Source organism: Triturus cristatus, chromosome 5_2, assembly GCF_964204655.1.
Source record: "Triturus cristatus chromosome 5_2, aTriCri1.1, whole genome shotgun sequence".
Classification (NCBI taxonomy): Eukaryota; Metazoa; Chordata; class Amphibia; order Caudata; family Salamandridae; genus Triturus; species Triturus cristatus.
In genome coordinates, this window is record NC_140588.1 from 577,256,776 (window position 1) to 577,282,115 (window position 25,340).

At 53.4% G+C, this 25,340-nt stretch overlaps 28 non-coding genes across 28 annotated transcripts; 10 read left to right on the forward strand and 18 right to left on the reverse strand.

Annotated features, from left to right (window-relative positions):
• Positions 1-1,014: 1,014 nt before the first annotated feature.
• TRNAE-UUC (transfer RNA glutamic acid (anticodon UUC)) lies at positions 1,015-1,086 on the reverse strand. The gene has a single exon. It is a non-coding gene; the product is annotated as a tRNA-Glu (tRNA).
• A 243-nt stretch (positions 1,087-1,329) lies between these two features.
• On the forward strand, positions 1,330-1,412 carry TRNAL-UAA (transfer RNA leucine (anticodon UAA)). The gene has a single exon. It is a non-coding gene; the product is annotated as a tRNA-Leu (tRNA).
• A 1,126-nt stretch (positions 1,413-2,538) lies between these two features.
• TRNAE-CUC (transfer RNA glutamic acid (anticodon CUC)) lies at positions 2,539-2,610 on the reverse strand. The gene has a single exon. It is a non-coding gene; the product is annotated as a tRNA-Glu (tRNA).
• A 630-nt stretch (positions 2,611-3,240) lies between these two features.
• Positions 3,241-3,312, reverse strand: TRNAE-UUC (transfer RNA glutamic acid (anticodon UUC)). The gene has a single exon. It is a non-coding gene; the product is annotated as a tRNA-Glu (tRNA).
• Positions 3,313-3,555: 243 nt separating this feature from the next.
• TRNAL-UAA (transfer RNA leucine (anticodon UAA)) lies at positions 3,556-3,638 on the forward strand. The gene has a single exon. It is a non-coding gene; the product is annotated as a tRNA-Leu (tRNA).
• A 1,126-nt stretch (positions 3,639-4,764) lies between these two features.
• On the reverse strand, positions 4,765-4,836 carry TRNAE-CUC (transfer RNA glutamic acid (anticodon CUC)). Its single transcript has one exon. It is a non-coding gene; the product is annotated as a tRNA-Glu (tRNA).
• A 630-nt stretch (positions 4,837-5,466) lies between these two features.
• On the reverse strand, positions 5,467-5,538 carry TRNAE-UUC (transfer RNA glutamic acid (anticodon UUC)). Its single transcript has one exon. It is a non-coding gene; the product is annotated as a tRNA-Glu (tRNA).
• A 243-nt stretch (positions 5,539-5,781) lies between these two features.
• Positions 5,782-5,864, forward strand: TRNAL-UAA (transfer RNA leucine (anticodon UAA)). Its single transcript has one exon. It is a non-coding gene; the product is annotated as a tRNA-Leu (tRNA).
• A 2,149-nt stretch (positions 5,865-8,013) lies between these two features.
• TRNAL-UAA (transfer RNA leucine (anticodon UAA)) lies at positions 8,014-8,096 on the forward strand. Its single transcript has one exon. It is a non-coding gene; the product is annotated as a tRNA-Leu (tRNA).
• Positions 8,097-9,222: 1,126 nt separating this feature from the next.
• On the reverse strand, positions 9,223-9,294 carry TRNAE-CUC (transfer RNA glutamic acid (anticodon CUC)). The gene has a single exon. It is a non-coding gene; the product is annotated as a tRNA-Glu (tRNA).
• A 630-nt stretch (positions 9,295-9,924) lies between these two features.
• TRNAE-UUC (transfer RNA glutamic acid (anticodon UUC)) lies at positions 9,925-9,996 on the reverse strand. The gene has a single exon. It is a non-coding gene; the product is annotated as a tRNA-Glu (tRNA).
• A 243-nt stretch (positions 9,997-10,239) lies between these two features.
• Positions 10,240-10,322, forward strand: TRNAL-UAA (transfer RNA leucine (anticodon UAA)). The gene has a single exon. It is a non-coding gene; the product is annotated as a tRNA-Leu (tRNA).
• A 1,126-nt stretch (positions 10,323-11,448) lies between these two features.
• Positions 11,449-11,520, reverse strand: TRNAE-CUC (transfer RNA glutamic acid (anticodon CUC)). Its single transcript has one exon. It is a non-coding gene; the product is annotated as a tRNA-Glu (tRNA).
• A 630-nt stretch (positions 11,521-12,150) lies between these two features.
• Positions 12,151-12,222, reverse strand: TRNAE-UUC (transfer RNA glutamic acid (anticodon UUC)). The gene has a single exon. It is a non-coding gene; the product is annotated as a tRNA-Glu (tRNA).
• A 243-nt stretch (positions 12,223-12,465) lies between these two features.
• TRNAL-UAA (transfer RNA leucine (anticodon UAA)) lies at positions 12,466-12,548 on the forward strand. Its single transcript has one exon. It is a non-coding gene; the product is annotated as a tRNA-Leu (tRNA).
• Positions 12,549-13,674: 1,126 nt separating this feature from the next.
• On the reverse strand, positions 13,675-13,746 carry TRNAE-CUC (transfer RNA glutamic acid (anticodon CUC)). The gene has a single exon. It is a non-coding gene; the product is annotated as a tRNA-Glu (tRNA).
• A 630-nt stretch (positions 13,747-14,376) lies between these two features.
• On the reverse strand, positions 14,377-14,448 carry TRNAE-UUC (transfer RNA glutamic acid (anticodon UUC)). Its single transcript has one exon. It is a non-coding gene; the product is annotated as a tRNA-Glu (tRNA).
• Positions 14,449-14,691: 243 nt separating this feature from the next.
• TRNAL-UAA (transfer RNA leucine (anticodon UAA)) lies at positions 14,692-14,774 on the forward strand. Its single transcript has one exon. It is a non-coding gene; the product is annotated as a tRNA-Leu (tRNA).
• Positions 14,775-15,906: 1,132 nt separating this feature from the next.
• Positions 15,907-15,978, reverse strand: TRNAE-CUC (transfer RNA glutamic acid (anticodon CUC)). Its single transcript has one exon. It is a non-coding gene; the product is annotated as a tRNA-Glu (tRNA).
• A 630-nt stretch (positions 15,979-16,608) lies between these two features.
• TRNAE-UUC (transfer RNA glutamic acid (anticodon UUC)) lies at positions 16,609-16,680 on the reverse strand. The gene has a single exon. It is a non-coding gene; the product is annotated as a tRNA-Glu (tRNA).
• A 243-nt stretch (positions 16,681-16,923) lies between these two features.
• Positions 16,924-17,006, forward strand: TRNAL-UAA (transfer RNA leucine (anticodon UAA)). Its single transcript has one exon. It is a non-coding gene; the product is annotated as a tRNA-Leu (tRNA).
• Positions 17,007-18,132: 1,126 nt separating this feature from the next.
• TRNAE-CUC (transfer RNA glutamic acid (anticodon CUC)) lies at positions 18,133-18,204 on the reverse strand. The gene has a single exon. It is a non-coding gene; the product is annotated as a tRNA-Glu (tRNA).
• A 630-nt stretch (positions 18,205-18,834) lies between these two features.
• Positions 18,835-18,906, reverse strand: TRNAE-UUC (transfer RNA glutamic acid (anticodon UUC)). The gene has a single exon. It is a non-coding gene; the product is annotated as a tRNA-Glu (tRNA).
• A 243-nt stretch (positions 18,907-19,149) lies between these two features.
• TRNAL-UAA (transfer RNA leucine (anticodon UAA)) lies at positions 19,150-19,232 on the forward strand. The gene has a single exon. It is a non-coding gene; the product is annotated as a tRNA-Leu (tRNA).
• Positions 19,233-21,381: 2,149 nt separating this feature from the next.
• Positions 21,382-21,464, forward strand: TRNAL-UAA (transfer RNA leucine (anticodon UAA)). The gene has a single exon. It is a non-coding gene; the product is annotated as a tRNA-Leu (tRNA).
• A 1,126-nt stretch (positions 21,465-22,590) lies between these two features.
• TRNAE-CUC (transfer RNA glutamic acid (anticodon CUC)) lies at positions 22,591-22,662 on the reverse strand. The gene has a single exon. It is a non-coding gene; the product is annotated as a tRNA-Glu (tRNA).
• Positions 22,663-23,292: 630 nt separating this feature from the next.
• Positions 23,293-23,364, reverse strand: TRNAE-UUC (transfer RNA glutamic acid (anticodon UUC)). The gene has a single exon. It is a non-coding gene; the product is annotated as a tRNA-Glu (tRNA).
• Positions 23,365-24,816: 1,452 nt separating this feature from the next.
• TRNAE-CUC (transfer RNA glutamic acid (anticodon CUC)) lies at positions 24,817-24,888 on the reverse strand. Its single transcript has one exon. It is a non-coding gene; the product is annotated as a tRNA-Glu (tRNA).
• Between the last annotated feature and the right edge of the window lie 452 nt (positions 24,889-25,340).

Sequence of the window (25,340 nt, forward strand, 5' to 3'; positions counted from 1 at the left end):
TGCAGTGGGTCCGGGATGCCATTTGGAGACAAAGCCTGCGGCCCTGTCAAAGATGACTTCCTGCCGCACACCATGTGGTCAGAAGCCTACGAAAAGAAGCGCACCTCGGAATACAGAATCTCACTTCCTCAAGAGCCTTGCACAAGAGATTTTCCTCCCGCCGAGGAAAGCAACTCAAAGGGAACCTTGCGAAAATCAAATTAGGAGCCAGATTGCGGGATGCTAGGCAAACTGTTTGTCAGAAAAGCAAATTCATTTTGAGAAGCCCTGACCTGCGGGAAGGAAAAGCATTCAAGGGCAGAAGAAGGACTGTTCCCTGACCGGGAATCGAACCCGGGCCGCGGCGGTGAGAGCGCAGAATCCTAACCACTAGACCACCAGGGAACCCAGAGCCATACAGCAAAAGTTCCTACACTGCTCTCCTAGTGACAAAGCTCATGGGGGCTGAAAGCATATTTTATTCTACAGCGAATATGAATCAGAACTTGAAAAAACACTCATGATTCCACCAGACTGTTTGTCACTTCCAAGCACAGGCCATCCCCTCCCCCGTGCTACTGAACCGACGAATTCCTGTACAATCGGGATCCCCGGGAAATCACAAGAGGGACACCTAGTGGCCGCTGATAGCTCAAAGACAGCTGGTACACCTTCTCACACCTACCTCGTTATTCAGCTTGCTGGAAGAATACATTGCGAATGACCGATTCAAGAGTGCAAGGGAGAAGAGTGCTCCAAAGTAGATGTATACATCGCAGCCGGGTTTTCCAGCAATTTACCTTTCTGATGAGCTGGTACTGCACTTTACGCCCACATAGAGCACCTGACTGGGTGGGGGACTGCGTGCGCATGAAGGTGGCTGAGGGCAATGGGAGCAAAGCAACCTGGGACACAGGGGACCCAGCCCCTTTCCTCTGCTTTCGTCTATAGGTCGGGGTGCCTTTTTAAGGACCTTCGATTAAAAAAAGCTGAGCTGCGTGGACAAATTACGCACGTCTACGTCTTAGAGGGATCTTCCCTGACCGGGAATCGAACCCGGGCCGCGGCGGTGAAAGCGCCGAATCCTAGCCACTAGACCACCAGGGAGGAGATGCTCTTGTGAGCCTGCCTTGCTCACTTCCTTATTGTGACTAAGCTAACTCCACTGTATAGATTGCCCATAAAGTACGAGTGGGGAAAAGTTAGGTGTCACACAGTGTGTTTGTCATAAGCAATTACCTTTATCCTCCTGCAAAAGCCTTTTTACTCTGCAATCACCTCTTGCTGGACAGCCTGCGCTGGAGCAGCCAGCATGAAAAGGGAGCTGAGTAAGGCAGGACCTAGGGTCTCACCAGGGTGGCCGAGTGGTTAAGGCGTTGGACTTAAGATCCAATGGACAGTTGTCCGCATGGGTTCGAGCCCCATCCCTGGTATGGGTTTTCAGCGGGTGTGTAGGAACTTGCAGATGCTTTTTTAAAGCATTTTCCTCTGCCCTCCTCACCCTCCCAGTGCCCTTCCTTAACAGTCCCAATTCACGTCTCAGCTGTGGGGTCTGCTGCTACTCTGCACTTAGCATGGATGCTTCCCAAAGCAATGCAGTGCCACCTACGCAGAGCCCCTGCTTAGAGAAATACACCTCCTATGTCTTTTCCCACTGAAGGGAGCAGGAGGAAGTACTTGCTTCCTGGGGAACATGGGCCTGCCACTGGAATTTGTTAACCCGCCTCTTGCGGATTTCTCCCCTTTCTTTGATTTACACCTGCAGGCTCTCCCTTGCCATCGGAGCAGGATCTGCTGATGCAGGCCCGGCTGGATCAAATGTGCAAAGGCTTGTCCCCAGGCCTCGGGAAAAAATTGAGCAGAGATTCCCGCCTCCGCCTCCGCCTCCTCTTGCCTTCCGAACGGGCTTCCAAACGGGCAATGCCCTGACGGGTCCCCCACGCCCCATCCTGCCCATGCCCACACCCCTGTATATGAGGGTGACCCATGTCCCTCACCCTCCATGCTCGAACGGAAGACACGTGTGTCCTGAGGGGAGCGCCAGACAGGCATTTCTCCGGCCAGGCAGACCCCTGCAGCACCCGTTAGGCTCCAAAGCCTGTACATTCCCAAGATGCCACTGGTCACTATGCAAATCAGACAGCCCTGGCCACACCCTCTCCGCCGCTGGGCTCTGCTGCTTTCGGTACGTGCAGCTCAGCTTTTTCTTACCCTGAACCAGACTTCCGTTTCAGCAAAAAGGTGGGTTGCAGTGGGTCCGGGATGCCATTTGGAGACAAAGCCTGCGTCCCTGTCAAAGATGACTTCCTGCCGCACACCATGTGGTCAGAAGCCTACGAAAAGAAGCGCACCTCGGAATACAGAATCTCACTTCCTCAAGAGCCTTGCACAAGAGATTTTCCTCCCGCCGAGGAAAGCAACTCAAAGGGAACCTTGCGAAAATCAAATTAGGAGCCAGATTGCGGGATGCTAGGCAAACTGTTTGTCAGAAAAGCAAATTCATTTTGAGAAGCCCTGACCTGCGGGAAGGAAAAGCATTCAAGGGCAGAAGAAGGACTGTTCCCTGACCGGGAATCGAACCCGGGCCGCGGCGGTGAGAGCGCCGAATCCTAACCACTAGACCACCAGGGAACCCACAGCCAAACAGCAAAAGTTCCTACACTGCTCTCCTAGTGACAAAGCTCATGGGGGCTGAAAGCATATTTTATTCTACAGCGAATATGAATCAGAACTTGAAAAAACACTCATGATTCCACCAGACTGTTTGTCACTTCCAAGCACAGGCCATCCCCTCCCCCGTGCTACTGAACCGACGAATTCCTGTACAATCGGGATCCCCGGGAAATCACAAGAGGGACACCTAGTGGCCGCTGATAGCTCAAAGACAGCTGGTACACCTTCTCACACCTACCTCGTTATTCAGCTTGCTGGAAGAATACATTGCGAATGACCGATTCAAGAGTGCAAGGGAGAAGAGTGCTCCAAAGTAGATGTATACATCGCAGCCGGGTTTTCCAGCAATTTACCTTTCTGATGAGCTGGTACTGCACTTTACGCCCACATAGAGCACCTGACTGGGTGGGGGACTGCGTGCGCATGAAGGTGGCTGAGGGCAATGGGAGCAAAGCAACCTGGGACACAGGGGACCCAGCCCCTTTCCTCTGCTTTCGTCTATAGGTCGGGGTGCCTTTTTAAGGACCTTCGATTAAAAAAAGCTGAGCTGCGTGGACAAATTACGCACGTCTACGTCTTAGAGGGATCTTCCCTGACCGGGAATCGAACCCGGGCCGCGGCGGTGAAAGCGCCGAATCCTAGCCACTAGACCACCAGGGAGGAGATGCTCTTGTGAGCCTGCCTTGCTCACTTCCTTATTGTGACTAAGCTAACTCCACTGTATAGATTGCCCATAAAGTACGAGTGGGGAAAAGTTAGGTGTCACACAGTGTGTTTGTCATAAGCAATTACCTTTATCCTCCTGCAAAAGCCTTTTTACTCTGCAATCACCTCTTGCTGGACAGCCTGCGCTGGAGCAGCCAGCATGAAAAGGGAGCTGAGTAAGGCAGGACCTAGGGTCTCACCAGGGTGGCCGAGTGGTTAAGGCGTTGGACTTAAGATCCAATGGACAGTTGTCCGCATGGGTTCGAGCCCCATCCCTGGTATGGGTTTTCAGTGGGTGTGTAGGAACTTGCAGATGCTTTTGTAAAGCATTTTCCTCTGCCCTCCTCACCCTCCCAGTGCCCTTCCTTAACAGTCCCAATTCACGTCTCAGCTGTGGGGTCTGCTGCTACTCTGCACTTAGCATGGATGTTTGCCAAAGCAATGCAGTGCCACCTACGCAGAGCCCCTGCTTAGAGAAATACACCTCCTATGTCTTTTCCCACTGAAGGTAGCAGGAGGAAGTACTTGCTTCCTGGGGAACATGGGCCTGCCACTGGAATTTGTTAACCCGCCTCTTGCGGATTTCTCCCCTTTCTTTGATTTACACCTGCAGGCTCTCCCTTGCCATCGGAGCAGGATCTGCTGATGCAGGCCCGGCTGGATCAAATGTGCAAAGGCTTGTCCCCAGGCCTCGGGAAAAAATTGAGCAGAGATTCCCGCCTCCGCCTCCGCCTCCTCTTGCCTTCCGAACGGGCTTCCAAACGGGCAATGCCCTGACGGGTCCCCCACGCCCCATCCTGCCCATGCCCACACCCCTGTATATGAGGGTGACCCATGTCCCTCACCCTCCATGCTCGAACGGAAGACACGTGTGTCCTGAGGGGAGCGCCAGACAGGCATTTCTCCGGCCAGGCAGACCCCTGCAGCACCCGTTAGGCTCCAAAGCCTGTACATTCCCAAGATGCCACTGGTCACTATGCAAATCAGACAGCCCTGGCCACACCCTCTCCGCCGCTGGGCTCTGCTGCTTTCGGTACGTGCAGCTCAGCTTTTTCTTACCCTGAACCAGACTTCCGTTTCAGCAAAAAGGTGGGTTGCAGTGGGTCCGGGATGCCATTTGGAGACAAAGCCTGCGGCCCTGTCAAAGATGACTTCCTGCCGCACACCATGTGGTCAGAAGCCTACGAAAAGAAGCGCACCTCGGAATACAGAATCTCACTTCCTCAAGAGCCTTGCACAAGAGATTTTCCTCCCGCCGAGGAAAGCAACTCAAAGGGAACCTTGCGAAAATCAAATTAGGAGCCAGATTGCGGGATGCTAGGCAAACTGTTTGTCAGAAAAGCAAATTCATTTTGAGAAGCCCTGACCTGCGGGAAGGAAAAGCATTCAAGGGCAGAAGAAGGACTGTTCCCTGACCGGGAATCGAACCCGGGCCGCGGCGGTGAGAGCGCCGAATCCTAACCACTAGACCACCAGGGAACCCACAGCCATACAGCAAAAGTTCCTACACTGCTCTCCTAGTGACAAAGCTCATGGGGGCTGAAAGCATATTTTATTCTACAGCGAATATGAATCAGAACTTGAAAAAACACTCATGATTCCACCAGACTGTTTGTCACTTCCAAGCACAGGCCATCCCCTCCCCCGTGCTACTGAACCGACGAATTCCTGTACAATCGGGATCCCCGGGAAATCACAAGAGGGACACCTAGTGGCCGCTGATAGCTCAAAGACAGCTGGTACACCTTCTCACACCTACCTCGTTATTCAGCTTGCTGGAAGAATACATTGCGAATGACCGATTCAAGAGTGCAAGGGAGAAGAGTGCTCCAAAGTAGATGTATACATCGCAGCCGGGTTTTCCAGCAATTTACCTTTCTGATGAGCTGGTACTGCACTTTACGCCCACATAGAGCACCTGACTGGGTGGGGGACTGCGTGCGCATGAAGGTGGCTGAGGGCAATGGGAGCAAAGCAACCTGGGACACAGGGGACCCAGCCCCTTTCCTCTGCTTTCGTCTATAGGTCGGGGTGCCTTTTTAAGGACCTTCGATTAAAAAAAGCTGAGCTGCGTGGACAAATTACACACGTCTACGTCTTAGAGGGATCTTCCCTGACCGGGAATCGAACCCGGGCCGCGGCGGTGAAAGCGCCGAATCCTAGCCACTAGACCACCAGGGAGGAGATGCTCTTGTGAGCCTGCCTTGCTCACTTCCTTATTGTGACTAAGCTAACTCCACTGTATAGATTGCCCATAAAGTACGAGTGGGGAAAAGTTAGGTGTCACACAGTGTGTTTGTCATAAGCAATTACCTTTATCCTCCTGCAAAAGCCTTTTTACTCTGCAATCACCTCTTGCTGGACAGCCTGCGCTGGAGCAGCCAGCATGAAAAGGGAGCTGAGTAAGGCAGGGCCTAGGGTCTCACCAGGGTGGCCGAGTGGTTAAGGCGTTGGACTTAAGATCCAATGGACAGTTGTCCGCATGGGTTCGAGCCCCATCCCTGGTATGGGTTTTCAGCGGGTGTGTAGGAACTTGCAGATGCTTTTTTAAAGCATTTTCCTCTGCCCTCCTCACCCTCCCAGTGCCCTTCCTTAACAGTCCCAATTCACGTCTCAGCTGTGGGGTCTGCTGCTACTCTGCACTTAGCATGGATGCTTCCCAAAGCAATGCAGTGCCACCTACGCAGAGCCCCTGCTTAGAGAAATACACCTCCTATGTCTTTTCCCACTGAAGGGAGCAGGAGGAAGTACTTGCTTCCTGGGGAACATGGGCCTGCCACTGGAATTTGTTAACCCGCCTCTTGCGGATTTCTCCCCTTTCTTTGATTTACACCTGCAGGCTCTCCCTTGCCATCGGAGCAGGATCTGCTGATGCAGGCCCGGCTGGATCAAATGTGCAAAGGCTTGTCCCCAGGCCTCGGGAAAAAATTGAGCAGAGATTCCCGCCTCCGCCTCCGCCTCCGCCTCCTCTTGCCTTCCGAACGGGCTTCCAAACGGGCAATGCCCTGACGGGTCCCCCACGCCCCATCCTGCCCATGCCCACACCCCTGTATATGAGGGTGACCCATGTCCCTCACCCTCCATGCTCGAACGGAAGACACGTGTGTCCTGAGGGGAGCGCCAGACAGGCATTTCTCCGGCCAGGCAGACCCCTGCAGCACCCGTTAGGCTCCAAAGCCTGTACATTCCCAAGATGCCACTGGTCACTATGCAAATCAGACAGCCCTGGCCACACCCTCTCCGCCGCTGGGATCTGCTGCTTTCGGTACGTGCAGCTCAGCTTTTTCTTACCCTGAACCAGACTTCCGTTTCAGCAAAAAGGTGGGTTGCAGTGGGTCCGGGATGCCATTTGGAGACAAAGCCTGCGGCCCTGTCAAAGATGACTTCCTGCCGCACACCATGTGGTCAGAAGCCTACGAAAAGAAGCGCACCTCGGAATACAGAATCTCACTTCCTCAAGAGCCTTGCACAAGAGATTTTCCTCCCGCCGAGGAAAGCAACTCAAAGGGAACCTTGCGAAAATCAAATTAGGAGCCAGATTGCGGGATGCTAGGCAAACTGTTTGTCAGAAAAGCAAATTCATTTTGAGAAGCCCTGACCTGCGGGAAGGAAAAGCATTCAAGGGCAGAAGAAGGACTGTTCCCTGACCGGGAATCGAACCCGGGCCGCGGCGGTGAGAGCGCAGAATCCTAACCACTAGACCACCAGGGAACCCAGAGCCATACAGCAAAAGTTCCTACACTGCTCTCCTAGTGACAAAGCTCATGGGGGCTGAAAGCATATTTTATTCTACAGCGAATATGAATCAGAACTTGAAAAAACACTCATGATTCCACCAGACTGTTTGTCACTTCCAAGCACAGGCCATCCCCTCCCCCGTGCTACTGAACCGACGAATTCCTGTACAATCGGGATCCCCGGGAAATCACAAGAGGGACACCTAGTGGCCGCTGATAGCTCAAAGACAGCTGGTACACCTTCTCACACCTACCTCGTTATTCAGCTTGCTGGAAGAATACATTGCGAATGACCGATTCAAGAGTGCAAGGGAGAAGAGTGCTCCAAAGTAGATGTATACATCGCAGCCGGGTTTTCCAGCAATTTACCTTTCTGATGAGCTGGTACTGCACTTTACGCCCACATAGAGCACCTGACTGGGTGGGGGACTGCGTGCGCATGAAGGTGGCTGAGGGCAATGGGAGCAAAGCAACCTGGGACACAGGGGACCCAGCCCCTTTCCTCTGCTTTCGTCTATAGGTCGGGGTGCCTTTTTAAGGACCTTCGATTAAAAAAAGCTGAGCTGCGTGGACAAATTACGCACGTCTACGTCTTAGAGGGATCTTACCTGACCGGGAATCGAACCCGGGCCGCGGCGGTGAAAGCGCCGAATCCTAGCCACTAGACCACCAGGGAGGAGATGCTCTTGTGAGCCTGCCTTGCTCACTTCCTTATTGTGACTAAGCTAACTCCACTGTATAGATTGCCCATAAAGTACGAGTGGGGAAAAGTTAGGTGTCACACAGTGTGTTTGTCATAAGCAATTACCTTTATCCTCCTGCAAAAGCCTTTTTACTCTGCAATCACCTCTTGCTGGACAGCCTGCGCTGGAGCAGCCAGCATGAAAAGGGAGCTGAGTAAGGCAGGGCCTAGGGTCTCACCAGGGTGGCCGAGTGGTTAAGGCGTTGGACTTAAGATCCAATGGACAGTTGTCCGCATGGGTTCGAGCCCCATCCCTGGTATGGGTTTTCAGCGGGTGTGTAGGAACTTGCAGATGCTTTTTTAAAGCATTTTCCTCTGCCCTCCTCACCCTCCCAGTGCCCTTCCTTAACAGTCCCAATTCACGTCTCAGCTGTGGGGTCTGCTGCTACTCTGCACTTAGCATGGATGCTTCCCAAAGCAATGCAGTGCCACCTACGCAGAGCCCCTGCTTAGAGAAATACACCTCCTATGTCTTTTCCCACTGAAGGGAGCAGGAGGAAGTACTTGCTTCCTGGGGAACATGGGCCTGCCACTGGAATTTGTTAACCCGCCTCTTGCGGATTTCTCCCCTTTCTTTGATTTACACCTGCAGGCTCTCCCTTGCCATCGGAGCAGGATCTGCTGATGCAGGCCCGGCTGGATCAAATGTGCAAAGGCTTGTCCCCAGGCCTCGGGAAAAAATTGAGCAGAGATTCCCGCCTCCGCCTCCGCCTCCTCTTGCCTTCCGAACGGGCTTCCAAACGGGCAATGCCCTGACGGGTCCCCCACGCCCCATCCTGCCTATGCCCACACCCCTGTATATGAGGGTGACCCATGTCCCTCACCCTCCATGCTCGAACGGAAGACACGTGTGTCCTGAGGGGAGCGCCAGACAGGCATTTCTCCGGCCAGGCAGACCCCTGCAGCACCCGTTAGGCTCCAAAGCCTGTACATTCCCAAGATGCCACTGGTCACTATGCAAATCAGACAGCCCTGGCCACACCCTCTCCGCCGCTGGGCTCTGCTGCTTTCGGTACGTGCAGCTCAGCTTTTTCTTACCCTGAACCAGACTTCCGTTTCAGCAAAAAGGTGGGTTGCAGTGGGTCCGGGATGCCATTTGGAGACAAAGCCTGCGTCCCTGTCAAAGATGACTTCCTGCCGCACACCATGTGGTCAGAAGCCTACGAAAAGAAGCGCACCTCGGAATACAGAATCTCACTTCCTCAAGAGCCTTGCACAAGAGATTTTCCTCCCGCCGAGGAAAGCAACTCAAAGGGAACCTTGCGAAAATCAAATTAGGAGCCAGATTGCGGGATGCTAGGCAAACTGTTTGTCAGAAAAGCAAATTCATTTTGAGAAGCCCTGACCTGCGGGAAGGAAAAGCATTCAAGGGCAGAAGAAGGACTGTTCCCTGACCGGGAATCGAACCCGGGCCGCGGCGGTGAGAGCGCCGAATCCTAACCACTAGACCACCAGGGAACCCACAGCCAAACAGCAAAAGTTCCTACACTGCTCTCCTAGTGACAAAGCTCATGGGGGCTGAAAGCATATTTTATTCTACAGCGAATATGAATCAGAACTTGAAAAAACACTCATGATTCCACCAGACTGTTTGTCACTTCCAAGCACAGGCCATCCCCTCCCCCGTGCTACTGAACCGACGAATTCCTGTACAATCGGGATCCCCGGGAAATCACAAGAGGGACACCTAGTGGCCGCTGATAGCTCAAAGACAGCTGGTACACCTTCTCACACCTACCTCGTTATTCAGCTTGCTGGAAGAATACATTGCGAATGACCGATTCAAGAGTGCAAGGGAGAAGAGTGCTCCAAAGTAGATGTATACATCGCAGCCGGGTTTTCCAGCAATTTACCTTTCTGATGAGCTGGTACTGCACTTTACGCCCACATAGAGCACCTGACTGGGTGGGGGACTGCGTGCGCATGAAGGTGGCTGAGGGCAATGGGAGCAAAGCAACCTGGGACACAGGGGACCCAGCCCCTTTCCTCTGCTTTCGTCTATAGGTCGGGGTGCCTTTTTAAGGACCTTCGATTAAAAAAAGCTGAGCTGCGTGGACAAATTACGCACGTCTACGTCTTAGAGGGATCTTCCCTGACCGGGAATCGAACCCGGGCCGCGGCGGTGAAAGCGCCGAATCCTAGCCACTAGACCACCAGGGAGGAGATGCTCTTGTGAGCCTGCCTTGCTCACTTCCTTATTGTGACTAAGCTAACTCCACTGTATAGATTGCCCATAAAGTACGAGTGGGGAAAAGTTAGGTGTCACACAGTGTGTTTGTCATAAGCAATTACCTTTATCCTCCTGCAAAAGCCTTTTTACTCTGCAATCACCTCTTGCTGGACAGCCTGCGCTGGAGCAGCCAGCATGAAAAGGGAGCTGAGTAAGGCAGGACCTAGGGTCTCACCAGGGTGGCCGAGTGGTTAAGGCGTTGGACTTAAGATCCAATGGACAGTTGTCCGCATGGGTTCGAGCCCCATCCCTGGTATGGGTTTTCAGCGGGTGTGTAGGAACTTGCAGATGCTTTTTTAAAGCATTTTCCTCTGCCCTCCTCACCCTCCCAGTGCCCTTCCTTAACAGTCCCAATTCACGTCTCAGCTGTGGGGTCTGCTGCTACTCTGCACTTAGCATGGATGCTTCCCAAAGCAATGCAGTGCCACCTACGCAGAGCCCCTGCTTAGAGAAATACACCTCCTATGTCTTTTCCCACTGAAGGGAGCAGGAGGAAGTACTTGCTTCCTGGGGAACATGGGCCTGCCACTGGAATTTGTTAACCCGCCTCTTGCGGATTTCTCCCCTTTCTTTGATTTACACCTGCAGGCTCTCCCTTGCCATCGGAGCAGGATCTGCTGATGCAGGCCCGGCTGGATCAAATGTGCAAAGGCTTGTCCCCAGGCCTCGGGAAAAAATTGAGCAGAGATTCCCGCCTCCGCCTCCGCCTCCTCTTGCCTTCCGAACGGGCTTCCAAACGGGCAATGCCCTGACGGGTCCCCCACGCCCCATCCTGCCCATGCCCACACCCCTGTATATGAGGGTGACCCATGTCCCTCACCCTCCATGCTCGAACGGAAGACACGTGTGTCCTGAGGGGAGCGCCAGACAGGCATTTCTCCGGCCAGGCAGACCCCTGCAGCACCCGTTAGGCTCCAAAGCCTGTACATTCCCAAGATGCCACTGGTCACTATGCAAATCAGACAGCCCTGGCCACACCCTCTCCGCCGCTGGGCTCTGCTGCTTTCGGTACGTGCAGCTCAGCTTTTTCTTACCCTGAACCAGACTTCCGTTTCAGCAAAAAGGTGGGTTGCAGTGGGTCCGGGATGCCATTTGGAGACAAAGCCTGCGTCCCTGTCAAAGATGACTTCCTGCCGCACACCATGTGGTCAGAAGCCTACGAAAAGAAGCGCACCTCGGAATACAGAATCTCACTTCCTCAAGAGCCTTGCACAAGAGATTTTCCTCCCGCCGAGGAAAGCAACTCAAAGGGAACCTTGCGAAAATCAAATTAGGAGCCAGATTGCGGGATGCTAGGCAAACTGTTTGTCAGAAAAGCAAATTCATTTTGAGAAGCCCTGACCTGCGGGAAGGAAAAGCATTCAAGGGCAGAAGAAGGACTGTTCCCTGACCGGGAATCGAACCCGGGCCGCGGCGGTGAGAGCGCCGAATCCTAACCACTAGACCACCAGGGAACCCACAGCCAAACAGCAAAAGTTCCTACACTGCTCTCCTAGTGACAAAGCTCATGGGGGCTGAAAGCATATTTTATTCTACAGCGAATATGAATCAGAACTTGAAAAAACACTCATGATTCCACCAGACTGTTTGTCACTTCCAAGCACAGGCCATCCCCTCCCCCGTGCTACTGAACCGACGAATTCCTGTACAATCGGGATCCCCGGGAAATCACAAGAGGGACACCTAGTGGCCGCTGATAGCTCAAAGACAGCTGGTACACCTTCTCACACCTACCTCGTTATTCAGCTTGCTGGAAGAATACATTGCGAATGACCGATTCAAGAGTGCAAGGGAGAAGAGTGCTCCAAAGTAGATGTATACATCGCAGCCGGGTTTTCCAGCAATTTACCTTTCTGATGAGCTGGTACTGCACTTTACGCCCACATAGAGCACCTGACTGGGTGGGGGACTGCGTGCGCATGAAGGTGGCTGAGGGCAATGGGAGCAAAGCAACCTGGGACACAGGGGACCCAGCCCCTTTCCTCTGCTTTCGTCTATAGGTCGGGGTGCCTTTTTAAGGACCTTCGATTAAAAAAAGCTGAGCTGCGTGGACAAATTACGCACGTCTACGTCTTAGAGGGATCTTCCCTGACCGGGAATCGAACCCGGGCCGCGGCGGTGAAAGCGCCGAATCCTAGCCACTAGACCACCAGGGAGGAGATGCTCTTGTGAGCCTGCCTTGCTCACTTCCTTATTGTGACTAAGCTAACTCCACTGTATAGATTGCCCATAAAGTACGAGTGGGGAAAAGTTAGGTGTCACACAGTGTGTTTGTCATAAGCAATTACCTTTATCCTCCTGCAAAAGCCTTTTTACTCTGCAATCACCTCTTGCTGGACAGCCTGCGCTGGAGCAGCCAGCATGAAAAGGGAGCTGAGTAAGGCAGGACCTAGGGTCTCACCAGGGTGGCCGAGTGGTTAAGGCGTTGGACTTAAGATCCAATGGACAGTTGTCCGCATGGGTTCGAGCCCCATCCCTGGTATGGGTTTTCAGTGGGTGTGTAGGAACTTGCAGATGCTTTTGTAAAGCATTTTCCTCTGCCCTCCTCACCCTCCCAGTGCCCTTCCTTAACAGTCCCAATTCACGTCTCAGCTGTGGGGTCTGCTGCTACTCTGCACTTAGCATGGATGTTTGCCAAAGCAATGCAGTGCCACCTACGCAGAGCCCCTGCTTAGAGAAATACACCTCCTATGTCTTTTCCCACTGAAGGTAGCAGGAGGAAGTACTTGCTTCCTGGGGAACATGGGCCTGCCACTGGAATTTGTTAACCCGCCTCTTGCGGATTTCTCCCCTTTCTTTGATTTACACCTGCAGGCTCTCCCTTGCCATCGGAGCAGGATCTGCTGATGCAGGCCCGGCTGGATCAAATGTGCAAAGGCTTGTCCCCAGGCCTCGGGAAAAAATTGAGCAGAGATTCCCGCCTCCGCCTCCGCCTCCTCTTGCCTTCCGAACGGGCTTCCAAACGGGCAATGCCCTGACGGGTCCCCCACGCCCCATCCTGCCCATGCCCACACCCCTGTATATGAGGGTGACCCATGTCCCTCACCCTCCATGCTCGAACGGAAGACACGTGTGTCCTGAGGGGAGCGCCAGACAGGCATTTCTCCGGCCAGGCAGACCCCTGCAGCACCCGTTAGGCTCCAAAGCCTGTACATTCCCAAGATGCCACTGGTCACTATGCAAATCAGACAGCCCTGGCCACACCCTCTCCGCCGCTGGGCTCTGCTGCTTTCGGTACGTGCAGCTCAGCTTTTTCTTACCCTGAACCAGACTTCCGTTTCAGCAAAAAGGTGGGTTGCAGTGGGTCCGGGATGCCATTTGGAGACAAAGCCTGCGGCCCTGTCAAAGATGACTTCCTGCCGCACACCATGTGGTCAGAAGCCTACGAAAAGAAGCGCACCTCGGAATACAGAATCTCACTTCCTCAAGAGCCTTGCACAAGAGATTTTCCTCCCGCCGAGGAAAGCAACTCAAAGGGAACCTTGCGAAAATCAAATTAGGAGCCAGATTGCGGGATGCTAGGCAAACTGTTTGTCAGAAAAGCAAATTCATTTTGAGAAGCCCTGACCTGCGGGAAGGAAAAGCATTCAAGGGCAGAAGAAGGACTGTTCCCTGACCGGGAATCGAACCCGGGCCGCGGCGGTGAGAGCGCCGAATCCTAACCACTAGACCACCAGGGAACCCACAGCCATACAGCAAAAGTTCCTACACTGCTCTCCTAGTGACAAAGCTCATGGGGGCTGAAAGCATATTTTATTCTACAGCGAATATGAATCAGAACTTGAAAAAACACTCATGATTCCACCAGACTGTTTGTCACTTCCAAGCACAGGCCATCCCCTCCCCCGTGCTACTGAACCGACGAATTCCTGTACAATCGGGATCCCCGGGAAATCACAAGAGGGACACCTAGTGGCCGCTGATAGCTCAAAGACAGCTGGTACACCTTCTCACACCTACCTCGTTATTCAGCTTGCTGGAAGAATACATTGCGAATGACCGATTCAAGAGTGCAAGGGAGAAGAGTGCTCCAAAGTAGATGTATACATCGCAGCCGGGTTTTCCAGCAATTTACCTTTCTGATGAGCTGGTACTGCACTTTACGCCCACATAGAGCACCTGACTGGGTGGGGGACTGCGTGCGCATGAAGGTGGCTGAGGGCAATGGGAGCAAAGCAACCTGGGACACAGGGGACCCAGCCCCTTTCCTCTGCTTTCGTCTATAGGTCGGGGTGCCTTTTTAAGGACCTTCGATTAAAAAAAGCTGAGCTGCGTGGACAAATTACACACGTCTACGTCTTAGAGGGATCTTCCCTGACCGGGAATCGAACCCGGGCCGCGGCGGTGAAAGCGCCGAATCCTAGCCACTAGACCACCAGGGAGGAGATGCTCTTGTGAGCCTGCCTTGCTCACTTCCTTATTGTGACTAAGCTAACTCCACTGTATAGATTGCCCATAAAGTACGAGTGGGGAAAAGTTAGGTGTCACACAGTGTGTTTGTCATAAGCAATTACCTTTATCCTCCTGCAAAAGCCTTTTTACTCTGCAATCACCTCTTGCTGGACAGCCTGCGCTGGAGCAGCCAGCATGAAAAGGGAGCTGAGTAAGGCAGGGCCTAGGGTCTCACCAGGGTGGCCGAGTGGTTAAGGCGTTGGACTTAAGATCCAATGGACAGTTGTCCGCATGGGTTCGAGCCCCATCCCTGGTATGGGTTTTCAGCGGGTGTGTAGGAACTTGCAGATGCTTTTGTAAAGCATTTTCCTCTGCCCTCCTCACCCTCCCAGTGCCCTTCCTTAACAGTCCCAATTCACGTCTCAGCTGTGGGGTCTGCTGCTACTCTGCACTTAGCATGGATGTTTGCCAAAGCAATGCAGTGCCACCTACGCAGAGCCCCTGCTTAGAGAAATACACCTCCTATGTCTTTTCCCACTGAAGGGAGCAGGAGGAAGTACTTGCTTCCTGGGGAACATGGGCCTGCCACTGGAATTTGTTAACCCGCCTCTTGCGGATTTCTCCCCTTTCTTTGATTTACACCTGCAGGCTCTCCCTTGCCATCGGAGCAGGATCTGCTGATGCAGGCCCGGCTGGATCAAATGTGCAAAGGCTTGTCCCCAGGCCTCGGGAAAAAATTGAGCAGAGATTCCCGCCTCCGCCTCCGCCTCCGCCTCCTCTTGCCTTCCGAACGGGCTTCCAAACGGGCAATGCCCTGACGGGTCCCCCACGCCCCATCCTGCCCATGCCCACACCCCTGTATATGAGGGTGACCCATGTCCCTCACCCTCCATGCTCGAACGGAAGACACGTGTGTCCTGAGGGGAGCGCCAGACAGGCATTTCTCCGGCCAGGCAGACCCCTGCAGCACCCGTTAGGCTCCAAAGCCTGTACATTCCCAAGATGCCACTGGTCACTATGCAAATCAGACAGCCCTGGCCACACCCTCTCCGCCGCTGGGATCTGCTGCTTTCGGTACGTGCAGCTCAGCTTTTTCTTACCCTGAACCAGACTTCCGTTTCAGCAAAAAGGTGGGTTGCAGTGGGTCCGGGATGCCATTTGGAGACAAAGCCTGCGGCCCTGTCAAAGATGACTTCCTGCCGCACACCATGTGGTCAGAAGCCTACGAAAAGAAGCGCACCTCGGAATACAGAATCTCACTTCCTCAAGAGCCTTGCACAAGAGATTTTCCTCCCGCCGAGGAAAGCAACTCAAAGGGAACCTTGCGAAAATCAAATTAGGAGCCAGATTGCGGGATGCTAGGCAAACTGTTTGTCAGAAAAGCAAATTCATTTTGAGAAGCCCTGACCTGCGGGAAGGAAAAGCATTCAAGGGCAGAAGAAGGACTGTTCCCTGACCGGGAATCGAACCCGGGCCGCGGCGGTGAGAGCGCCGAATCCTAACCACTAGACCACCAGGGAACCCACAGCCATACAGCAAAAGTTCCTACACTGCTCTCCTAGTGACAAAGCTCATGGGGGCTGAAAGCATATTTTATTCTACAGCGAATATGAATCAGAACTTGAAAAAACACTCATGATTCCACCAGACTGTTTGTCACTTCCAAGCACAGGCCATCCCCTCCCCCGTGCTACTGAACCGACGAATTCCTGTACAATCGGGATCCCCGGGAAATCACAAGAGGGACACCTAGTGGCCGCTGATAGCTCAAAGACAGCTGGTACACCTTCTCACACCTACCTCGTTATTCAGCTTGCTGGAAGAATACATTGCGAATGACCGATTCAAGAGTGCAAGGGAGAAGAGTGCTCCAAAGTAGATGTATACATCGCAGCCGGGTTTTCCAGCAATTTACCTTTCTGATGAGCTGGTACTGCACTTTACGCCCACATAGAGCACCTGACTGGGTGGGGGACTGCGTGCGCATGAAGGTGGCTGAGGGCAATGGGAGCAAAGCAACCTGGGACACAGGGGACCCAGCCCCTTTCCTCTGCTTTCGTCTATAGGTCGGGGTGCCTTTTTAAGGACCTTCGATTAAAAAAAGCTGAGCTGCGTGGACAAATTACACACGTCTACGTCTTAGAGGGATCTTCCCTGACCGGGAATCGAACCCGGGCCGCGGCGGTGAAAGCGCCGAATCCTAGCCACTAGACCACCAGGGAGGAGATGCTCTTGTGAGCCTGCCTTGCTCACTTCCTTATTGTGACTAAGCTAACTCCACTGTATAGATTGCCCATAAAGTACGAGTGGGGAAAAGTTAGGTGTCACACAGTGTGTTTGTCATAAGCAATTACCTTTATCCTCCTGCAAAAGCCTTTTTACTCTGCAATCACCTCTTGCTGGACAGCCTGCGCTGGAGCAGCCAGCATGAAAAGGGAGCTGAGTAAGGCAGGGCCTAGGGTCTCACCAGGGTGGCCGAGTGGTTAAGGCGTTGGACTTAAGATCCAATGGACAGTTGTCCGCATGGGTTCGAGCCCCATCCCTGGTATGGGTTTTCAGCGGGTGTGTAGGAACTTGCAGATGCTTTTGTAAAGCATTTTCCTCTGCCCTCCTCACCCTCCCAGTGCCCTTCCTTAACAGTCCCAATTCACGTCTCAGCTGTGGGGTCTGCTGCTACTCTGCACTTAGCATGGATGTTTGCCAAAGCAATGCAGTGCCACCTACGCAGAGCCCCTGCTTAGAGAAATACACCTCCTATGTCTTTTCCCACTGAAGGGAGCAGGAGGAAGTACTTGCTTCCTGGGGAACATGGGCCTGCCACTGGAATTTGTTAACCCGCCTCTTGCGGATTTCTCCCCTTTCTTTGATTTACACCTGCAGGCTCTCCCTTGCCATCGGAGCAGGATCTGCTGATGCAGGCCCGGCTGGATCAAATGTGCAAAGGCTTGTCCCCAGGCCTCGGGAAAAAATTGAGCAGAGATTCCCGCCTCCGCCTCCGCCTCCTCTTGCCTTCCGAACGGGCTTCCAAACGGGCAATGCCCTGACGGGTCCCCCACGCCCCATCCTGCCCATGCCCACACCCCTGTATATGAGGGTGACCCATGTCCCTCACCCTCCATGCTCGAACGGAAGACACGTGTGTCCTGAGGGGAGCGCCAGACAGGCATTTCTCCGGCCAGGCAGACCCCTGCAGCACCCGTTAGGCTCCAAAGCCTGTACATTCCCAAGATGCCACTGGTCACTATGCAAATCAGACAGCCCTGGCCACACCCTCTCCGCCGCTGGGCTCTGCTGCTTTCGGTACGTGCAGCTCAGCTTTTTCTTACCCTGAACCAGACTTCCGTTTCAGCAAAAAGGTGGGTTGCAGTGGGTCCGGGATGCCATTTGGAGACAAAGCCTGCGGCCCTGTCAAAGATGACTTCCTGCCGCACACCATGTGGTCAGAAGCCTACGAAAAGAAGCGCACCTCGGAATACAGAATCTCACTTCCTCAAGAGCCTTGCACAAGAGATTTTCCTCCCGCCGAGGAAAGCAACTCAAAGGGAACCTTGCGAAAATCAAATTAGGAGCCAGATTGCGGGATGCTAGGCAAACTGTTTGTCAGAAAAGCAAATTCATTTTGAGAAGCCCTGACCTGCGGGAAGGAAAAGCATTCAAGGGCAGAAGAAGGACTGTTCCCTGACCGGGAATCGAACCCGGGCCGCGGCGGTGAGAGCGCCGAATCCTAACCACTAGACCACCAGGGAACCCACAGCCATACAGCAAAAGTTCCTACACTGCTCTCCTAGTGACAAAGCTCATGGGGGCTGAAAGCATATTTTATTCTACAGCGAATATGAATCAGAACTTGAAAAAACACTCATGATTCCACCAGACTGTTTGTCACTTCCAAGCACAGGCCATCCCCTCCCCCGTGCTACTGAACCGACGAATTCCTGTACAATCGGGATCCCCGGGAAATCACAAGAGGGACACCTAGTGGCCGCTGATAGCTCAAAGACAGCTGGTACACCTTCTCACACCTACCTCGTTATTCAGCTTGCTGGAAGAATACATTGCGAATGACCGATTCAAGAGTGCAAGGGAGAAGAGTGCTCCAAAGTAGATGTATACATCGCAGCCGGGTTTTCCAGCAATTTACCTTTCTGATGAGCTGGTACTGCACTTTACGCCCACATAGAGCACCTGACTGGGTGGGGGACTGCGTGCGCATGAAGGTGGCTGAGGGCAATGGGAGCAAAGCAACCTGGGACACAGGGGACCCAGCCCCTTTCCTCTGCTTTCGTCTATAGGTCGGGGTGCCTTTTTAAGGACCTTCGATTAAAAAAAGCTGAGCTGCGTGGACAAATTACACACGTCTACGTCTTAGAGGGATCTTCCCTGACCGGGAATCGAACCCGGGCCGCGGCGGTGAAAGCGCCGAATCCTAGCCACTAGACCACCAGGGAGGAGATGCTCTTGTGAGCCTGCCTTGCTCACTTCCTTATTGTGACTAAGCTAACTCCACTGTATAGATTGCCCATAAAGTACGAGTGGGGAAAAGTTAGGTGTCACACAGTGTGTTTGTCATAAGCAATTACCTTTATCCTCCTGCAAAAGCCTTTTTACTCTGCAATCACCTCTTGCTGGACAGCCTGCGCTGGAGCAGCCAGCATGAAAAGGGAGCTGAGTAAGGCAGGGCCTAGGGTCTCACCAGGGTGGCCGAGTGGTTAAGGCGTTGGACTTAAGATCCAATGGACAGTTGTCCGCATGGGTTCGAGCCCCATCCCTGGTATGGGTTTTCAGCGGGTGTGTAGGAACTTGCAGATGCTTTTTTAAAGCATTTTCCTCTGCCCTCCTCACCCTCCCAGTGCCCTTCCTTAACAGTCCCAATTCACGTCTCAGCTGTGGGGTCTGCTGCTACTCTGCACTTAGCATGGATGCTTCCCAAAGCAATGCAGTGCCACCTACGCAGAGCCCCTGCTTAGAGAAATACACCTCCTATGTCTTTTCCCACTGAAGGGAGCAGGAGGAAGTACTTGCTTCCTGGGGAACATGGGCCTGCCACTGGAATTTGTTAACCCGCCTCTTGCGGATTTCTCCCCTTTCTTTGATTTACACCTGCAGGCTCTCCCTTGCCATCGGAGCAGGATCTGCTGATGCAGGCCCGGCTGGATCAAATGTGCAAAGGCTTGTCCCCAGGCCTCGGGAAAAAATTGAGCAGAGATTCCCGCCTCCGCCTCCGCCTCCGCCTCCTCTTGCCTTCCGAACGGGCTTCCAAACGGGCAATGCCCTGACGGGTCCCCCACGCCCCATCCTGCCCATGCCCACACCCCTGTATATGAGGGTGACCCATGTCCCTCACCCTCCATGCTCGAACGGAAGACACGTGTGTCCTGAGGGGAGCGCCAGACAGGCATTTCTCCGGCCAGGCAGACCCCTGCAGCACCCGTTAGGCTCCAAAGCCTGTACATTCCCAAGATGCCACTGGTCACTATGCAAATCAGACAGCCCTGGCCACACCCTCTCCGCCGCTGGGATCTGCTGCTTTCGGTACGTGCAGCTCAGCTTTTTCTTACCCTGAACCAGACTTCCGTTTCAGCAAAAAGGTGGGTTGCAGTGGGTCCGGGATGCCATTTGGAGACAAAGCCTGCGGCCCTGTCAAAGATGACTTCCTGCCGCACACCATGTGGTCAGAAGCCTACGAAAAGAAGCGCACCTCGGAATACAGAATCTCACTTCCTCAAGAGCCTTGCACAAGAGATTTTCCTCCCGCCGAGGAAAGCAACTCAAAGGGAACCTTGCGAAAATCAAATTAGGAGCCAGATTGCGGGATGCTAGGCAAACTGTTTGTCAGAAAAGCAAATTCATTTTGAGAAGCCCTGACCTGCGGGAAGGAAAAGCATTCAAGGGCAGAAGAAGGACTGTTCCCTGACCGGGAATCGAACCCGGGCCGCGGCGGTGAGAGCGCAGAATCCTAACCACTAGACCACCAGGGAACCCAGAGCCATACAGCAAAAGTTCCTACACTGCTCTCCTAGTGACAAAGCTCATGGGGGCTGAAAGCATATTTTATTCTACAGCGAATATGAATCAGAACTTGAAAAAACACTCATGATTCCACCAGACTGTTTGTCACTTCCAAGCACAGGCCATCCCCTCCCCCGTGCTACTGAACCGACGAATTCCTGTACAATCGGGATCCCCGGGAAATCACAAGAGGGACACCTAGTGGCCGCTGATAGCTCAAAGACAGCTGGTACACCTTCTCACACCTACCTCGTTATTCAGCTTGCTGGAAGAATACATTGCGAATGACCGATTCAAGAGTGCAAGGGAGAAGAGTGCTCCAAAGTAGATGTATACATCGCAGCCGGGTTTTCCAGCAATTTACCTTTCTGATGAGCTGGTACTGCGCTTTACGCCCACATAGAGCACCTGACTGGGTGGGGGACTGCGTGCGCATGAAGGTGGCTGAGGGCAATGGGAGCAAAGCAACCTGGGACACAGGGGACCCAGCCCCTTTCCTCTGCTTTCGTCTATAGGTCGGGGTGCCTTTTTAAGGACCTTCGATTAAAAAAAGCTGAGCTGCGTGGACAAATTACGCACGTCTACGTCTTAGAGGGATCTTACCTGACCGGGAATCGAACCCGGGCCGCGGCGGTGAAAGCGCCGAATCCTAGCCACTAGACCACCAGGGAGGAGATGCTCTTGTGAGCCTGCCTTGCTCACTTCCTTATTGTGACTAAGCTAACTCCACTGTATAGATTGCCCATAAAGTACGAGTGGGGAAAAGTTAGGTGTCACACAGTGTGTTTGTCATAAGCAATTACCTTTATCCTCCTGCAAAAGCCTTTTTACTCTGCAATCACCTCTTGCTGGACAGCCTGCGCTGGAGCAGCCAGCATGAAAAGGGAGCTGAGTAAGGCAGGGCCTAGGGTCTCACCAGGGTGGCCGAGTGGTTAAGGCGTTGGACTTAAGATCCAATGGACAGTTGTCCGCATGGGTTCGAGCCCCATCCCTGGTATGGGTTTTCAGCGGGTGTGTAGGAACTTGCAGATGCTTTTTTAAAGCATTTTCCTCTGCCCTCCTCACCCTCCCAGTGCCCTTCCTTAACAGTCCCAATTCACGTCTCAGCTGTGGGGTCTGCTGCTACTCTGCACTTAGCATGGATGCTTCCCAAAGCAATGCAGTGCCACCTACGCAGAGCCCCTGCTTAGAGAAATACACCTCCTATGTCTTTTCCCACTGAAGGGAGCAGGAGGAAGTACTTGCTTCCTGGGGAACATGGGCCTGCCACTGGAATTTGTTAACCCGCCTCTTGCGGATTTCTCCCCTTTCTTTGATTTACACCTGCAGGCTCTCCCTTGCCATCGGAGCAGGATCTGCTGATGCAGGCCCGGCTGGATCAAATGTGCAAAGGCTTGTCCCCAGGCCTCGGGAAAAAATTGAGCAGAGATTCCCGCCTCCGCCTCCGCCTCCTCTTGCCTTCCGAACGGGCTTCCAAACGGGCAATGCCCTGACGGGTCCCCCACGCCCCATCCTGCCTATGCCCACACCCCTGTATATGAGGGTGACCCATGTCCCTCACCCTCCATGCTCGAACGGAAGACACGTGTGTCCTGAGGGGAGCGCCAGACAGGCATTTCTCCGGCCAGGCAGACCCCTGCAGCACCCGTTAGGCTCCAAAGCCTGTACATTCCCAAGATGCCACTGGTCACTATGCAAATCAGACAGCCCTGGCCACACCCTCTCCGCCGCTGGGCTCTGCTGCTTTCGGTACGTGCAGCTCAGCTTTTTCTTACCCTGAACCAGACTTCCGTTTCAGCAAAAAGGTGGGTTGCAGTGGGTCCGGGATGCCATTTGGAGACAAAGCCTGCGTCCCTGTCAAAGATGACTTCCTGCCGCACACCATGTGGTCAGAAGCCTACGAAAAGAAGCGCACCTCGGAATACAGAATCTCACTTCCTCAAGAGCCTTGCACAAGAGATTTTCCTCCCGCCGAGGAAAGCAACTCAAAGGGAACCTTGCGAAAATCAAATTAGGAGCCAGATTGCGGGATGCTAGGCAAACTGTTTGTCAGAAAAGCAAATTCATTTTGAGAAGCCCTGACCTGCGGGAAGGAAAAGCATTCAAGGGCAGAAGAAGGACTGTTCCCTGACCGGGAATCGAACCCGGGCCGCGGCGGTGAGAGCGCCGAATCCTAACCACTAGACCACCAGGGAACCCACAGCCAAACAGCAAAAGTTCCTACACTGCTCTCCTAGTGACAAAGCTCATGGGGGCTGAAAGCATATTTTATTCTACAGCGAATATGAATCAGAACTTGAAAAAACACTCATGATTCCACCAGACTGTTTGTCACTTCCAAGCACAGGCCATCCCCTCCCCCGTGCTACTGAACCGACGAATTCCTGTACAATCGGGATCCCCGGGAAATCACAAGAGGGACACCTAGTGGCCGCTGATAGCTCAAAGACAGCTGGTACACCTTCTCACACCTACCTCGTTATTCAGCTTGCTGGAAGAATACATTGCGAATGACCGATTCAAGAGTGCAAGGGAGAAGAGTGCTCCAAAGTAGATGTATACATCGCAGCCGGGTTTTCCAGCAATTTACCTTTCTGATGAGCTGGTACTGCACTTTACGCCCACATAGAGCACCTGACTGGGTGGGGGACTGCGTGCGCATGAAGGTGGCTGAGGGCAATGGGAGCAAAGCAACCTGGGACACAGGGGACCCAGCCCCTTTCCTCTGCTTTCGTCTATAGGTCGGGGTGCCTTTTTAAGGACCTTCGATTAAAAAAAGCTGAGCTGCGTGGACAAATTACGCACGTCTACGTCTTAGAGGGATCTTCCCTGACCGGGAATCGAACCCGGGCCGCGGCGGTGAAAGCGCCGAATCCTAGCCACTAGACCACCAGGGAGGAGATGCTCTTGTGAGCCTGCCTTGCTCACTTCCTTATTGTGACTAAGCTAACTCCACTGTATAGATTGCCCATAAAGTACGAGTGGGGAAAAGTTAGGTGTCACACAGTGTGTTTGTCATAAGCAATTACCTTTATCCTCCTGCAAAAGCCTTTTTACTCTGCAATCACCTCTTGCTGGACAGCCTGCGCTGGAGCAGCCAGCATGAAAAGGGAGCTGAGTAAGGCAGGACCTAGGGTCTCACCAGGGTGGCCGAGTGGTTAAGGCGTTGGACTTAAGATCCAATGGACAGTTGTCCGCATGGGTTCAAGCCCCATCCCTGGTATGGGTTTTCAGCGGGTGTGTAGGAACTTGCAGATGCTTTTTTAAAGCATTTTCCTCTGCCCTCCTCACCCTCCCAGTGCCCTTCCTTAACAGTCCCAATTCACGTCTCAGCTGTGGGGTCTGCTGCTACTCTGCACTTAGCATGGATGCTTCCCAAAGCAATGCAGTGCCACCTACGCAGAGCCCCTGCTTAGAGAAATACACCTCCTATGTCTTTTCCCACTGAAGGGAGCAGGAGGAAGTACTTGCTTCCTGGGGAACATGGGCCTGCCACTGGAATTTGTTAACCCGCCTCTTGCGGATTTCTCCCCTTTCTTTGATTTACACCTGCAGGCTCTCCCTTGCCATCGGAGCAGGATCTGCTGATGCAGGCCCGGCTGGATCAAATGTGCAAAGGCTTGTCCCCAGGCCTCGGGAAAAAATTGAGCAGAGATTCCCGCCTCCGCCTCCGCCTCCTCTTGCCTTCCGAACGGGCTTCCAAACGGGCAATGCCCTGACGGGTCCCCCACGCCCCATCCTGCCCATGCCCACACCCCTGTATATGAGGGTGACCCATGTCCCTCACCCTCCATGCTCGAACGGAAGACACGTGTGTCCTGAGGGGAGCGCCAGACAGGCATTTCTCCGGCCAGGCAGACCCCTGCAGCACCCGTTAGGCTCCAAAGCCTGTACATTCCCAAGATGCCACTGGTCACTATGCAAATCAGACAGCCCTGGCCACACCCTCTCCGCCGCTGGGCTCTGCTGCTTTCGGTATGTGCAGCTCAGCTTTTTCTTACCCTGAACCAGACTTCCGTTTCAGCAAAAAGGTGGGTTGCAGTGGGTCCGGGATGCCATTTGGAGACAAAGCCTGCGTCCCTGTCAAAGATGACTTCCTGCCGCACACCATGTGGTCAGAAGCCTACGAAAAGAAGCGCACCTCGGAATACAGAATCTCACTTCCTCAAGAGCCTTGCACAAGAGATTTTCCTCCCGCCGAGGAAAGCAACTCAAAGGGAACCTTGCGAAAATCAAATTAGGAGCCAGATTGCGGGATGCTAGGCAAACTGTTTGTCAGAAAAGCAAATTCATTTTGAGAAGCCCTGACCTGCGGGAAGGAAAAGCATTCAAGGGCAGAAGAAGGACTGTTCCCTGACCGGGAATCGAACCCGGGCCGCGGCGGTGAGAGCGCCGAATCCTAACCACTAGACCACCAGGGAACCCACAGCCAAACAGCAAAAGTTCCTACACTGCTCTCCTAGTGACAAAGCTCATGGGGGCTGAAAGCATATTTTATTCTACAGCGAATATGAATCAGAACTTGAAAAAACACTCATGATTCCACCAGACTGTTTGTCACTTCCAAGCACAGGCCATCCCCTCCCCCGTGCTACTGAACCGACGAATTCCTGTACAATCGGGATCCCCGGGAAATCACAAGAGGGACACCTAGTGGCCGCTGATAGCTCAAAGACAGCTGGTACACCTTCTCACACCTACCTCGTTATTCAGCTTGCTGGAAGAATACATTGCGAATGACCGATTCAAGAGTGCAAGGGAGAAGAGTGCTCCAAAGTAGATGTATACATCGCAGCCGGGTTTTCCAGCAATTTACCTTTCTGATGAGCTGGTACTGCACTTTACGCCCACATAGAGCACCTGACTGGGTGGG